The sequence below is a fragment of the Gymnoscopelus braueri genome, assembly GCF_963280865.1.
Source record: "Gymnoscopelus braueri genome assembly, contig: SCAFFOLD_167, whole genome shotgun sequence".
NCBI lineage: Eukaryota > Metazoa > Chordata > Actinopteri > Myctophiformes > Myctophidae > Gymnoscopelus > Gymnoscopelus braueri.
In genome coordinates, this window is record NW_027660574.1 from 45,734 (window position 1) to 61,248 (window position 15,515).

The window sequence follows — 15,515 nt, forward strand, 5'->3', positions numbered from 1 at the left end:
GACCTTTTAAATCATTTGAATGACTAAAAGCTTTTCCACATTGATCGCACCCATAGGGTTTCTCTCCTGTGTGAATTATCTGGTGTTTTTTAAGGCTGGACTTGTCAGAGAAGTGTTTTCCACACTGATCACACCCATAGGGTTTCTCTCCAGTGTGAATGCTCTGGTGGCTTTTAAGGTGGGCCATTCTAGAGAAGTGTTGTCCACACTGATCACACCCATAGGGTTTCTCTCCAGTGTGAATTCTCTGGTGGCTTTTAAGGTGTGCCATTTGAGACAGTGAAACAAAGAATAAGATTGAGAATACAAGGAATATTGAGACTCGTTTATTTCTATCTGCAGCAAAATGTTGGTGGGAAATGTTCCATAAAGACAATACAGTTTAGCAACAGGATAATGATAATACAAAAATGGTAAGGTCAGAAATAATGAAGCAGACAGGAATAATATAGATACATAGATGCAATGGGAAATATATATACATATAAAAAAAGAAGCTCTAACAGAATCCAACACAAGTCACCAGAATACTGTTATTTTCTAATCATTTCTCTGAAAACTGTTGACTCAGTGAATAAACAAGTACCACTAAAAATAACAGTAGGCCTACATTTAAACAGCATGTTAAGTACTTGCAACAAATCAACATTTTATTCAGCCCCTTCCTATTGTTCTAGAATCAACATGCTCATATACATGTAATGTGTTTATAACAGTTTATCCATCTTCATAAACAATTGCTTTAAAAGACCATAATGGATCATCATGCCACACTTGGTTATGTGGATGTGCTGATGTTTCCTGTCCTCAATAATGAATCTGTCGTCATCATAATGTTCACACTAATCAGATGTGTGCGCTCATGACAATTTTGGTTGCTTGAAGTAGTAAAACTCTTTCCACACTGACCACAAGCTGTTTCAATCCAGTGTGTACAACCTTGTGACGTTGTAAATTATCTGACTGACTAAAATCCTTTCCACACACATCACATTAAAAGGGTTTCTACCCAGTGTGTTCTCTTGTGTTTTTTAAGGTTGGACATGTCAGAGAAGTGTTGTCCACACTGATCACACCCATATGGTTTCTCTCCAGTGTGAATTCTCTGGTGTCTTTTAAGGCTGGACATTAAAGAGAAGTGTTTTCCACACTGATCACATCCATAGGCTTTCTCTCCAGTGTGAATTCTCTGGTGTTTTTTAAGGCTGGACATGTCAGAAAAGTGTTGTCCACACTGATCACACCCATTGGGTTTCTCTCCAGTGTGAATTCTCTGGTGTATTTTAAGGCTGTGCATTTGAGAAAAGTGTTGTTCACACTGATCACATCCATATGGTTTCTCTCCAGTGTGAATTCTCTGGTGTATTTTAAGGCTGTGCATTTGAGAAAAGTGTTGTCCACACTGATCACACCCATATGGTTTCTCTCCAGTGTGAATTCTCTCGTGTCTTTTAAGGTTGTACATGTCAGAGAAGTGTTTTCCACACTGATCACACTTATGGGGTTTCTCCCCATTGTGAATTCTCTTATGTTTTTTAAGGCTGGATATTTGAGAGAAGTGCTCTCCACATTGATCGCACCCATAGGGTTTCTCTCCAGTATGAATTATCTGGTGTATTTTAAGTGTGGAGGTGTTAGGGAAGTGTTTTCCACACTGATCACAGCAGTGGTGTTTTTGCTTAGCCAAGCTTCTTTGTTCATTCACATCTGGTAGGACAGGGAAGCCAGACTGATGACCAAACACTGGATTGGAAAACAAAGACAAATGAAAGATTGTTAAGAGAGATAGTAATAGTAGACAATAGGCCTACTTTGTAGATGTAATATTACTCAAAGTAGGTAATGTCTTCAATTAACCCATTCCACAATTGTTGTGCGTGTTATGAATAAATCAACCGCACAAGCTAGTTAGTTAAAGCTAGCTAGTTAATTAGCTACTTGTGTCAAGTAGCTAATTAACAATGAGATAAAAACAATACAACATATTACGTCGTTAAAATAGCCGTTCTACAAGCTCACAACAATTTATGATGCAACACATTGCAAGCTTTTAGATATTGCTATTTTCAGTGTTCATTGTATGACTAAATATATAGATATTAAGCTGTAAATTAAGACTTAGTCTTAGCATTATATAGTGAACATGTGGTTGATGGAACTGTGAGACATAACGGAAAGTAAGTAACATACCAAAGTAGTCTTTGTTTGCCTCCTGTTCAGCAGAGTTGAGGTTGAGAGAGTTCATCTTCACCTGAAGTCTGGAGTCCACAGTCAGATCTGCTCAGAAATGAATGATATCCTGAATGAGTTGTGGAGAAACTTCAACTACTAACTCTTCTTATACTAGACAGCCTGAGGCTGCTTTGAATGATTGGCCAAAGAGGAGAACAATACAACCATCTCTCCACCAATCACAGCCCAGCATACATTTGCTTCATGTTGGCCAATCAAGTCCCCAATACAAACCCAATTAGCACATGATTGTTCCAAATACTTTCAGAACAATAGAAAAGGGTTGAACCAGCTTTGGTGAAGGAAAACGATTGTCTTTGTTTCCCTCCTGTTCAGCAGAGTTGAGGTTGAGAGAGTTCATCTTCACCTGAAGTCTGGAGTGCACAGTCAGATCTGATCAGAAATGATTGATATCCTGGAGGAGTTGTGGAAAAAATGACACATACCAACTCTTCTTATACTAGAGAGTCTTGTGGAACCACTAACTGCTTTGAATGATTGGCCAAAGAGAACAATAAAAACATCTCTCCACCAATCACTATCTAATATACAGTGCTCCATACAACCTTCTACAAAGACAGTGGTAACAAAAGCATCAATCTATGACATCATTTACAATTTTAGTTTCAACATATGAACCTATCTCTATCCAATGAATATTGCTATGGAAATATGCTATGGGACATAGAATCTATAACATGAATATATGGAAAGGTAGTTTTATTTGTATAGCACATTTCAACGAGGCAATTCAATGTGCTTTATACACAACATCCAGCAAAGGAAACACAATTATAACATAAAACAAAATAAGTAAAAAATAACAAAAACAATTATAGTGCAGAAGAGGAATAATTATAACTCAATCAAAGGCATGGGAAACAAAAATGTATTTTGAAAGTATATGTTGACACGCAGGGAGCCAGTATAAGTATTTAAGAACTGGAGTGATATGCTACACTTTCTTGGTATTAGTAAGGACTCGAACAGCAGTGTTCTGAATCAACTGCAGTCTGATTGATTTTTTTTTAGGGAGACCTGTAAAGGCACTGTTACAGTAGTCAAGTCTACTGAAGATGAATGCATGGACACGTTTTTCTAGATCCTGCTGAGGCATAAGTTCTTTATCTGTGATATATATTTGAGGTGATAGTAGGCTGACTTTGTGATTGTGTTAATGTGGTTGTTTAGACTCAGGTCAGAGTCCATGACTACACTCAGGTTTATGCAACCTTAATCTACAAATAAAGTGATATTAACAAAATAATCAATCTATGACATGGAATTGCTTCTTCAATATTATGAACATATCTCTATCCAAAAAATATATGCATGGATGTACATGTGATATATAACGTCAATAATGTGAATACATGTACAGTGTCAACAGAACAATGAGTATCTGAGTAATATAGAAGCAAATATCAACACAAAATTTAAGTAGGAGTCAGTAGAAATCCAAAAGTACAGACACTGTCAGAGTCAAAGCAGGAGTCTGTAATCCTAAATAACATATAGTGCAGAGATCTTAAGATGGGATGTACAATGTTCTCATTATTAACCCTTGTGTGATGGGGAGGAGACCAGGTCCATGTCATATCTAGCCTCGATCTCCAGGCTTTTATTTTTTATTTTTGCTCAAAGGTAATATCTAACATGGACAGTGAAAGTCTAATCTACTGAAGCCCTTGTTTTGTAACCATTGTATTAATAAAAGTGAAATAACTAGATTAACTTACACAACTTGACTACAGGTGAAGATGTACATTTTCAATGTCTCTTTGAAACATGGAAACATTACTTTATGGACTTGGAAATCTTGACAAGTATTGAGGGACCACTTCACAAACTATCTTTGACTTAGTAAAGGTCACTGCTATTCATTATGCATGCCTTGCTGTCATTTACATGTTAAACTGCTCTATGTCTTCATGTGTGAGAGAGACTATCTCTCTCTCTCTTGTTATTCAAGCAGAGCCATTAAGACACATTCAAGGCCATTCAAGTTGTTTATAGAAACCTCCTCTGTCAGAACAATACAACATTGTGTGGTGAAGGGCAAGTGCTTGCTATATTGGGCTTATACATAAAAAAACATACACCTCCTATCTCCATATTCTAACTTTTTTTCAATTTGTAAATTAACGCCCTGCTTGATCATACTACAGCGTCACCCAAAAGCATCGAAAGTAGCAGATATGCCAGCTTGAAACGCGACGTGAAGCGACATGTTTCAAGTAAAATTTGTATTATTAAATGTAAAACCAACCATCTATCTAATATAATCTACAAAAACACATCTACAGGTCAAATGACTGTGAAACAAATAATTAGATTGAGAATAAAAGGTATATTGAGATTTGTTTATTTCTATCTGCAGCAAAATGTTGTTGGTACATGTTCCACATAAAGCATAGTAGGCATAATGAAGCATACACAACATAATATAAATAGATGTTCCATCTATATTCTAATAATTTATCTGAGAACTCTTGACTCAATTACAAAGAAATACTACTAAAAAGAACAGTTCATAAACAGTATGTTTGGAATTAATCAACAAATACACATTGTATTACCCATCCTATTGTTCACATATCTAGAATCAACATGCTCATATACATGTAATGTGGGTATGACAGTTAAGCCATCTTAATAAACCATTGTTTAAACAGACTATAATGGATCATCATGTTACACTTGGTTATGTGGACGTGCTGATGTTTCTCGTCCTCTATAATGAAGCTGTTGTCTCACACTAATCAGATGTATCTTTCATATGTGTACGCTCATGACGTTTTCGGTTGCTTGAAGTAGTAAAACTCCTTCCACAATGACCACAAGGGAACTGTTTAAATCCAGTGTGTACAACCATGTGACCTTTTAAATCATTTGAATGACTAAAAGCTTTTCCACATTGATCGCACCCATAGGGTTTCTCTCCTGTGTGAATTATCTGGTGTTTTTTAAGGCTGGACTTGTCAGAGAAGTGTTTTCCACACTGATCACACCCATAGGGTTTCTCTCCAGTGTGAATGCTCTGGTGGCTTTTAAGGTGGGCCATTCTAGAGAAGTGTTGTCCACACTGATCACACCCATAGGGTTTCTCTCCAGTGTGAATTCTCTGGTGGCTTTTAAGGTGTGCCATTTGAGAGAAGTGTTGTCCACACTGATCACATCCATAGGGTTTCTCTCCAGTGTGAATTCTCTGGTGTATTTTAAGGTTGGCCATCATAGAGAAGTGTTGTCCACACTGATCACATCCATAGGGTTTCTCTCCAGTGTGAATTCTCTGGTGGCTTTTAAGGCTGGACATCATAGAGAAGTGTTTTCCACACTGATCACATTCATATGGTTTCTCTCCAGTGTGAATTCTCCGGTGATTGTTAAGGCTGGTCATTTGAGAGAAGTGTTGACCACACTGATCACATCCATAGGGTTTCTCTCCTGAGTGAACTCTCTGGTGTATTTTAAGGTTTTTCATTGTAGAGAAGTGTTGACCACACTGATCACATCCATGGGCCTTTTCTCCAGTGTGAATTCTCTGGTGGACTTTAAGGCTGGACATTCTAGAGAAGTGTTGTCCACACTGATCACACCCATAGGGTTTCTCTCCAGTGTGAATTCTCTGGTGTCTTTTAAGGTTTTTCATTATAGAGAACTGTTTACCACACTGATCACATCCATAGGGTTTCTCTGCAGTGTGAATTTCCTGGTGGATTTTAAGACTATTCATTTCAGAGAAGTGTTGTCCACACTGATCACATCCATAGGGGTTCTCTCCAGTGTGAATTATCTGGTGTATTTTATGTTTCTGCTTAGCCAAGCTTCTTTGTTCATTCACCTCTGGTAGGACAGGGAAGCCAGACTGATGATGCAACACTGGATTGGAAAATAATACAACGTAAGGATTGTTCAGAGGTAGACAGTACTTCAAAGACTTAAATTGCATTGCAAGTAGTTAATGTCCGCAATTAACAACTTTCACATATATTGTGCATTTTATAAATACATTAATTATAAATTAAATCCCCATACTGTATTGGGGAAGTAGCCAGCTAACAATTAAATTCAAAACCTTAATAAAAATATAATACATTCAAATGGGGCTAAAATAGCCATTCCACAAACTCACAACAACTTATGATGAAACACATTGCAAGCTTTTAGATAACTAAATATATAGGTTTAGGTATTAAGCTGTTACTTAAAGGGGTAGTTCACCCCCAAAATAACTTTTTTTCTATTGATTACTGACCATCTGGAGCCTTGAATTCATAGATATTTTTTTGTTTTTGTCACATTCCTAAGCCAATAATTTGATTATAATAAATGTGTCCCCATTGATTCCGGTAGGAGACACAAATGCATTTGTGTCTCCTACCGGAATCAATGGGGCTAAATTTATTATAATCAAATAATAAAGGAAGGAATGCGACAAAAACAAATAAATATCCATGAATTCAAGGCTCCATGGGGTGAGTAATCAATAGAAAAAAAGTTATTTGGGGGGTGAACTACCCCTTTAAGACTTAAGTAGTACCCTACTACAAGTTTTAGCACCATTGAATGTGTGGTTGAAGGAATTGTGAGACAAAACTGAAATTACATCAAAGCTACATGTCAAATTACAATGCAACACATCTTAAGTTAAAGAATGCAATTCATACTGAGACATTTATTTTTTACTTAAAGGAAAAGCAACAAAACATGACGGAAATATGTCAGAACAGGTAAAAAATGAAAAAGGAGGGAGAGTAAGTAACATACCAATGTCTTTGTTTCCCTCCTGTTCAGCAGAGTTGAGGTTGAGAGAGTTCATCTTCACCTGAAGTCTGATCAGAAATTATTGGTATCCTGGAGGAGTTGTGTAAAAAATGACCCATACCAACTCTTCTTATACTAGAGAGTCTGGGGTAGAACCACTAACTGCTTTGAACGATTGGCCAAAAAGAACAATAGAAGCATCTCTAAACCAATCAAGCTAACACACTGCTGTCTTCAGTCTTCATAGACCTGGTCAGACTTTACATTTCAATGTATCTTAGGTGTTGATGGGCCGGTTCACCATTAGCATCCTGGGTGATCAAAACTGGTATCTCATAATACAGATGTAAATGTGGCCAATCATTTTTTTGGGGGGGGGGGTACACTCTACTCAATCATTTTGTTTTGTAACCATGTTAATAACAAAGGGTAAATAAATAGACTGACTTCTGAAAATCCATCAATAGCACAAGTGAAGATGTACAATTTATTTGGCACAAGGACATTTAACTTCATTTAACATCTCAAAGGGTAATGGGAGACCACTGCACAATCTATCTCTGAGTTTGAAGAGTAAAATATAAACCACCACACTTCACTTTCTTTTCTGTAAAGGTTACTATCCATTCTGCATGTCCTGCTGTCATTTACATGTAAAATGAAGCTTAATGAAAAGTCCATGTGCCAATGTTTAATGTGTGTAATCCTGTTCTAATCATAGACCTTCATGGATCCCATTTAACAATGCGCCCCCTCTAATGATGGGGATTGTGCATTTTGTTTTGCCTTATTTAAATAATAGTGTAGAGAGACAGGAAACTGATTTGATGATTTGATTGATTGCATACTTTATAACATGATTATTAACAGTACAGGTAGTACAGTCAAAGGTTATGATAAAATGATAGCACAAATAGCCCCAGGGGCTTGTTTACATTGTGGTCCATTGTTGTAATAAATACAATACAATACAACAGTGATGTTGTTGTTGATGATGATGAAAATAGACTATATGACTTATACAGTGTAATTTAACTAAAACACATATGGATGGACAGAGAAAGTCTATAATCTACGGAAGCCTTTTCATTATTACTAAAAGGTAAATAACTAGACCAACTTGTAAAACGTGTGGAGCCAAAAGAGCCCTTTGGCTGCCACACTATATTATAATATGAAAAGTTCCACAAAAGATTGGAAACATCCACCGAGAAACAACATTGACAAAAAGTACTCAAATTCTTTACTTAAGTAAAAGTATCAATACACTAATATAGAAATATTCTGTTACAAGTAAAAGTCCGGAATTCAAAATGTACTTGAGTGAAAGAACAAAAGTATTGGTAAATACTCCAGTAAAGTAAAAAAAAAAAGGAGAAAAAACTCAAAATTGTACTTAAGTACAGCACTTGAGTAAACTAGAGGTTAGGGACGCTTTTAGGCCTGATCCCCAAAAAAAAGTGTATGGCCATATATGACGGCTGATTTGTTAGGGCCGATGCTACAATGACACATTGAGGTTAAACATCAAAGTCCAGACAGAGTCCAAAACTCGTCATCGTCCCAAAACATTTCCTCCTCATCTTTCAATGGTGTGGTTGGTAGATTAACATAATCTTTATCCTTTTCCACCTTGTATTGTTCCAATTCTTCTCTTTCTACCTGGCTGGCATTTGCGTGGCTCAAAGACTTCCACACTGATTTGGGTCTCACTCCAGTGTGAATTTGCTGGTGTATTTCGAGGTTGGACATTTTAGAGAATATGTTCCCTATTATTTAAGTGGATGTCACTGACAACCTTCTGTGTTAAGAAGTGTTAGTCAGTGTTAAGAAGTTGTTCAGGTGCTGAAATAGAGCCATTTACCATTTACATATCAACATTAACTAACTATCTCTGACTTTGAAAAGTAAAGTACAAACCACATTTCACCTTTTTCTGTGAAGGTCACTGCTGTCCATTCTGCATGTCATGTTGCATTTAGAATAAACAACACTATTCATGTTATTCAAGCAGAGCCATTGAGACACTTTCAAGACCATTCAAGTTCCAATAGAAACTTCATTTGTACATGATTGCTCCAAATTATTTCAGATCAATACCTGCAGTGAATGGACATCATCTTATTATTATTTTGGCAAAAATGTTATGTTCTCTAGTCCTACAAGATGTGTTATTGTCTTCTAAGTGGTCTTCTGTTTATAACTTAAATTGTAAAACATATTATTTACTTATCTATAGCCTTATTAAATACTACCTTTGAGATAAAACAGAAATAATCTAATGTACACCAAAATCTGCAAGTCAAATTACTGTGAAACAAAGAATAAGAGGAATATTGATAAAAGGAATATTGAGATTTGTGTATTTCTATCTGCAGCAAAATGATGGTGGGACATGTTCCACAAAGACAATACAGCAAAACAAAAGGATTATAATAAAGCATAGTAAGCTCTGAAGTAATGAAGCATACACAAAATAATATAGATAGATATTCCATCTATATTCTAATAATTTATCTGAAAACTCTTGACTCAATTACTAAAAATGCTACTTAAAAGAACAGTTCATAACAACAGTATGTTCAGTTAACTAGGAATTAATCAACAAATCAATCGTATTGTTCACACATCTAGAATCAACATGCTCATATACATGTGTGCTTATGATAGTTTAGCCATCTTGATAAACAATTGTTACACTTGGTTATGTGGATGTGCTGATGTTTCTCGTCCTCTATAATGAAGCTGTTCACACTAATAGGATGTATCTTTATCTTTAGATTTCATGTGTACGCTCATGATATTTTCGGTTGCTTGAAGTAGTAAAACTCCTTCCACACTGACCACAATTGAACCACACTGATCACATCCATAGGGTTTCTCTCCAGTGTGAATTCTCTGGTGTATTTTAAGGTTGGCCATTATAGAGAAGTGTTGTCCACACTGATCACATCCATAGGGTTTCTCTCCAGTGTGAATTCTCTGGTGGCTTTTAAGGCTGGACATCATAGAGAAGTGTTTTCCACACTGATCACATTCATATGGTTTCTCTCCAGTGTACAGTGAAACAAAGAATAAGATTGAGAATACAAGGAATATTGAGACTCGTTTATTTCTATCTGCAGCAAAATGTTGGTGGGAAATGTTCCATAAAGACAATACAGTTTAACAGGATAATGATAATACAAAAATGGTAAGGTCAGAAATAATGAAGCAGACAGGAATAATATAGATACATAGATGCAATGGGAAATATATATAAATATAAAAAAAGAAGCTCTAACAGAATCCAACACAAGTCACCAGAATACTGTTATTTTCTAATCATTTCTCTGAAAACTGTTGACTCAGTGAATAAACAAGTACCACTAAAAATAACAGTAGGCCTACATTTAAACAGCATGTTAAGTACTTGCAACAAATCAACATTTTATTCAGCCCCTTCCTATTGTTCTAGAATCAACATGCTCATATACATGTAATGTGTTTATAACAGTTTATCCATCTTCATAAACAATTGCTTTAAAAGACCATAATGGATCATCATGCCACACTTGGTTATGTGGATGTGCTGATGTTTCCTGTCCTCAATAATGAATCTGTCGTCATCATAATGTTCACACTAGTCAGATGTGTGCGCTCATGACAATTTTGGTTGCTTGAAGTAGTAAAACTCTTTCCACACTGACCACAAGCTGTTTAAATCCAGTGTGTACAACCTTGTGACGTTGTAAATTATCTGACTGACTAAAATCCTTTCCACACACATCACATTAAAAGGGTTTCTCCCCAGTGTGTTCTCTTGTGTTTTTTAAGGTTGGACATGTCAGAGAAGTGTTGTCCACACTGATCACACCCATATGGTTTCTCTCCAGTGTGAATTCTCTGGTGTCTTTTAAGGCTGGACATTAAAGAGAAGTGTTTTCCACACTGATCACATCCATAGGCTTTCTCTCCAGTGTGAATTCTCTGGTGTTTTTTAAGGCTGGACATGTCAGAAAAGTGTTGTCCACACTGATCACACCCATTGGGTTTCTCTCCAGTGTGAATTCTCTGGTGTATTTTAAGGCTGTGCATTTGAGAAAAGTGTTGTTCACACTGATCACATCCATAGGGTTTCTCTCCAGTGTGAATTCTCTGGTGTATTTTAAGGCTGTGCATTTGAGAAAAGTGTTGTCCACACTGATCACACCCATATGGTTTCTCTCCAGTGTGAATTCTCTCGTGTCTTTTAAGGTTGTACATGTCAGAGAAGTGTTTTCCACACTGATCACACTTATGGGGTTTCTCCCCATTGTGAATTCTCTTATGTTTTTTAAGGCTGGATATTTGAGAGAAGTGCTCTCCACATTGATCGCACCCATAGGGTTTCTCTCCAGTATGAATTATCTGGTGTATTTTAAGTGTGGAGGTGTTAGGGAAGTGTTTTCCACACTGATCACAGCAGTGGTGTTTTTGCTTAGCCAAGCTTCTTTGTTCATTCACATCTGGTAGGACAGGGAAGCCAGACTGATGACCAAACACTGGATTGGAAAACAAAGACAAATGAAAGATTGTTAAGAGAGATAGTAATAGTAGACAATAGGCCTACTTTGTAGATGTAATATTACTCAAAGTAGGTAATGTCTTCAATTAACCCATTCCACAATTGTTGTGCGTGTTATGAATAAATCAACCGCACAAGCTAGTTAGTTAAAGCTAGCTAGTTAATTAGCTACTTGTGTCAAGTAGCTAATTAACAATGAGATAAAAACAATACAACATATTACGTCGTTAAAATAGCCGTTCTACAAGCTCACAACAATTTATGATGCAACACATTGCAAGCTTTTAGATGTTGCTATTTTCAGTGTTCATTGTATGACTAAATATATAGATATTAAGCTGTAAATTAAGACTTAGTCTTAGCATTATATAGTGAACATGTGGTTGATGGAACTGTGAGACATAACGGAAAGTAAGTAACATACCAAAGTAGTCTTTGTTTGCCTCCTGTTCAGCAGAGTTGAGGTTGAGAGAGTTCATCTTCACCTGAAGTCTGGAGTCCACAGTCAGATCTGCTCAGAAATGAATGATATCCTGAATGAGTTGTGGAGAAACTTCAACTACTAACTCTTCTTATACTAGACAGCCTGAGGCTGCTTTGAATGATTGGCCAAAGAGGAGAACAATACAACCATCTCTCCACCAATCACAGCCCAGCATACATTTGCTTCATGTTGGCCAATCAAGTCCCCAATACAAACCCAATTAGCACATGATTGTTCCAAATACTTTCAGAACAATAGAAAAGGGTTGAACCAGCTTTGGTGAAGGAAAACGATTGTCTTTGTTTCCCTCCTGTTCAGCAGAGTTGAGGTTGAGAGAGTTCATCTTCACCTGAAGTCTGGAGTGCACAGTCAGATCTGATCAGAAATGATTGATATCCTGGAGGAGTTGTGGAAAAAATGACACATACCAACTCTTCTTATACTAGAGAGTCTTGTGGAACCACTAACTGCTTTGAATGATTGGCCAAAGAGAACAATAAAAACATCTCTCCACCAATCACTATCTAATATACAGTGCTCCATACAACCTTCTACAAAGACAGTGGTAACAAAAGCAGCAATCTATGACATCATTTACAATTTTAGTTTCAACATATGAACCTATCTCTATCCAATGAATATTGCTATGGAAATATGCTATGGGACATAGAATCTATAACATGAATATATGGAAAGGTAGTTTTATTTGTATAGCACATTTCAACGAGGCAATTCAATGTGCTTTATACACAACATCCAGCAAAGGAAACACAATTATAACATAAAACAAAATAAGTAAAAAATAACAAAAACAATTATAGTGCAGAAGAGGAATAATTATAACTCAATCAAAGGCATGGGAAACAAAAATGTATTTTGAAAGTATATGTTGACACGCAGGGAGCCAGTATAAGTATTTAAGAACTGGAGTGATATGCTACACTTTCTTGGTATTAGTAAGGACTCGAACAGCAGTGTTCTGAATCAACTGCAGTCTGATTGATTTTTTTTAGGGAGACCTGTAAAGGCACTGTTACAGTAGTCAAGTCTACTGAAGATGAATGCATGGACACGTTTTTCTAGATCCTGCTGAGGCATAAGTTCTTTATCTGTGATATATATTTGAGGTGATAGTAGGCTGACTTTGTGATTGTGTTAATGTGGTTGTTTAGACTCAGGTCAGAGTCCATGACTACACTCAGGTTTATGCAACCGTAATCTACAAATAAAGTGATATTAACAAAATAATCAATCTATGACATGGAATTGCTTCTTCAATATTATGAACATATCTCTATCCAAAAAATATATGCATGGATGTACATGTGATATATAACGTCAATAATGTGAATACATGTACAGTGTCAACAGAACAATGAGTATCTGAGTAATATAGAAGCAAATATCAACACAAAATTTAAGTAGGAGTCAGTAGAAATCCAAAAGTACAGACACTGTCAGAGTCAAAGCAGGAGTCTGTAATCCTAAATAACATATAGTGCAGATCTTAAGATGGGATGTACAATGTTCTCATTATTAACCCTTGTGTGATGGGGAGGAGACCAGGTCCATGTCATATCTAGCCTCGATCTCCAGGCTTTTATTTTTTATTTTTGCTCAAAGGTAATATCTAACATGGACAATGAAAGTCTAATCTACTGAAGCCCTTGTTTTGTAACCATTGTATTAATAAAAGTGAAATAACTAGATTAACTTACATAACTTGACTACAGGTGAATATGTACATTTTCAATGTCTCTTTGAAACATGGAAACATTACTTTATGGACTTGGAAATCTTGACAAGTATTGAGGGACCACTTCACAAACTATCTTTGACTTAGTAAAGGTCACTGCTATTCATTATGCATGCCTTGCTGTCATTTACATGTTAAACTGCTCTATGTCTTCATGTGTGAGAGAGACTATCTCTCTCTCTCTTGTTATTCAAGCAGAGCCATTAAGACACATTCAAGGCCATTCAAGTTGTTTATAGAAACCTCCTCTGTCAGAACAATACAACATTGTGTGGTGAAGGGCAAGTGCTTGCTATATTGGGCTTATACATAAAAAAAACATACACTTCCTATCTCCATATTCTAACTTTTTTTCAATTTGTAAATTAACGCCCTGCTTGATCATACTACAGCGTCACCCAAAAGCATCGAAAGTAGCAGATATGCCAGCTTGAAACGCGACGTGAAGCGACATGTTTCAAGTAAAATTTGTATTATTAAATGTAAAACCAACCATCTATCTAATATAATCTACAAAAAACACATCTAAAGGTCAAATGACTGTGAAACAAATAATTAGATTGAGAATAAAAGGTATATTGAGATTTGTTTATTTCTATCTGCAGCAAAATGTTGGTGGTACATGTTCCACATAAAGCATAGTAGGCATAATGAAGCATACACAACATAATATAAATAGATGTTCCATCTATATTCTAATAATTTATCTGAGAACTCTTGACTCAATTACAAAGAAATACTACTAAAAAGAACAGTTCATAAACAGTATGTTTGGAATTAATCAACAAATACACATTGTATTACCCATCCTATTGTTCACATATCTAGAATCAACATGCTCATATACATGTAATGTGGGTATGACAGTTAAGCCATCTTAATAAACCATTGTTTAAACAGACTATAATGGATCATCATGTTACACTTGGTTATGTGGACGTGCTGATGTTTCTCGTCCTCTATAATGAAGCTGTTGTCTCACACTAATCAGATGTATCTTTCATATGTGTACGCTCATGACGTTTTCGGTTGCTTGAAGTAGTAAAACTCCTTCCACAATGACCACAAGGGAACTGTTTAAATCCAGTGTGTACAACCATGTGACCTTTTAAATCATTTGAATGACTAAAAGCTTTTCCACATTGATCGCACCCATAGGGTTTCTCTCCTGTGTGAATTATCTGGTGTTTTTTAAGGCTGGACTTGTCAGAGAAGTGTTTTCCACACTGATCACACCCATAGGGTTTCTCTCCAGTGTGAATGCTCTGGTGGCTTTTAAGGTGGGCCATTCTAGAGAAGTGTTGTCCACACTGATCACACCCATAGGGTTTCTCTCCAGTGTGAATTCTCTGGTGGCTTTTAAGGTGTGCCATTTGAGAGAAGTGTTGTCCACACTGATCACATCCATAGGGTTTCTCTCCAGTGTGAATTCTCTGGTGTATTTTAAGGTTGGCCATTATAGAGAAGTGTTGTCCACACTGATCACATCCATAGGGTTTCTCTCCAGTGTGAATTCTCTGGTGGCTTTTAAGGCTGGACATCATAGAGAAGTGTTTTCCACACTGATCACATTCATATGGTTTCTCTCCAGTGTGAATTCTCCGGTGATTGTTAAGGCTGGTCATTTGAGAGAAGTGTTGACCACACTGATCACATCCATAGGGTTTCTCTCCTGAGTGAACTCTCTGGTGTATTTTAAGGTTTTTCATTGTAGAGAAGTGTTGACCACA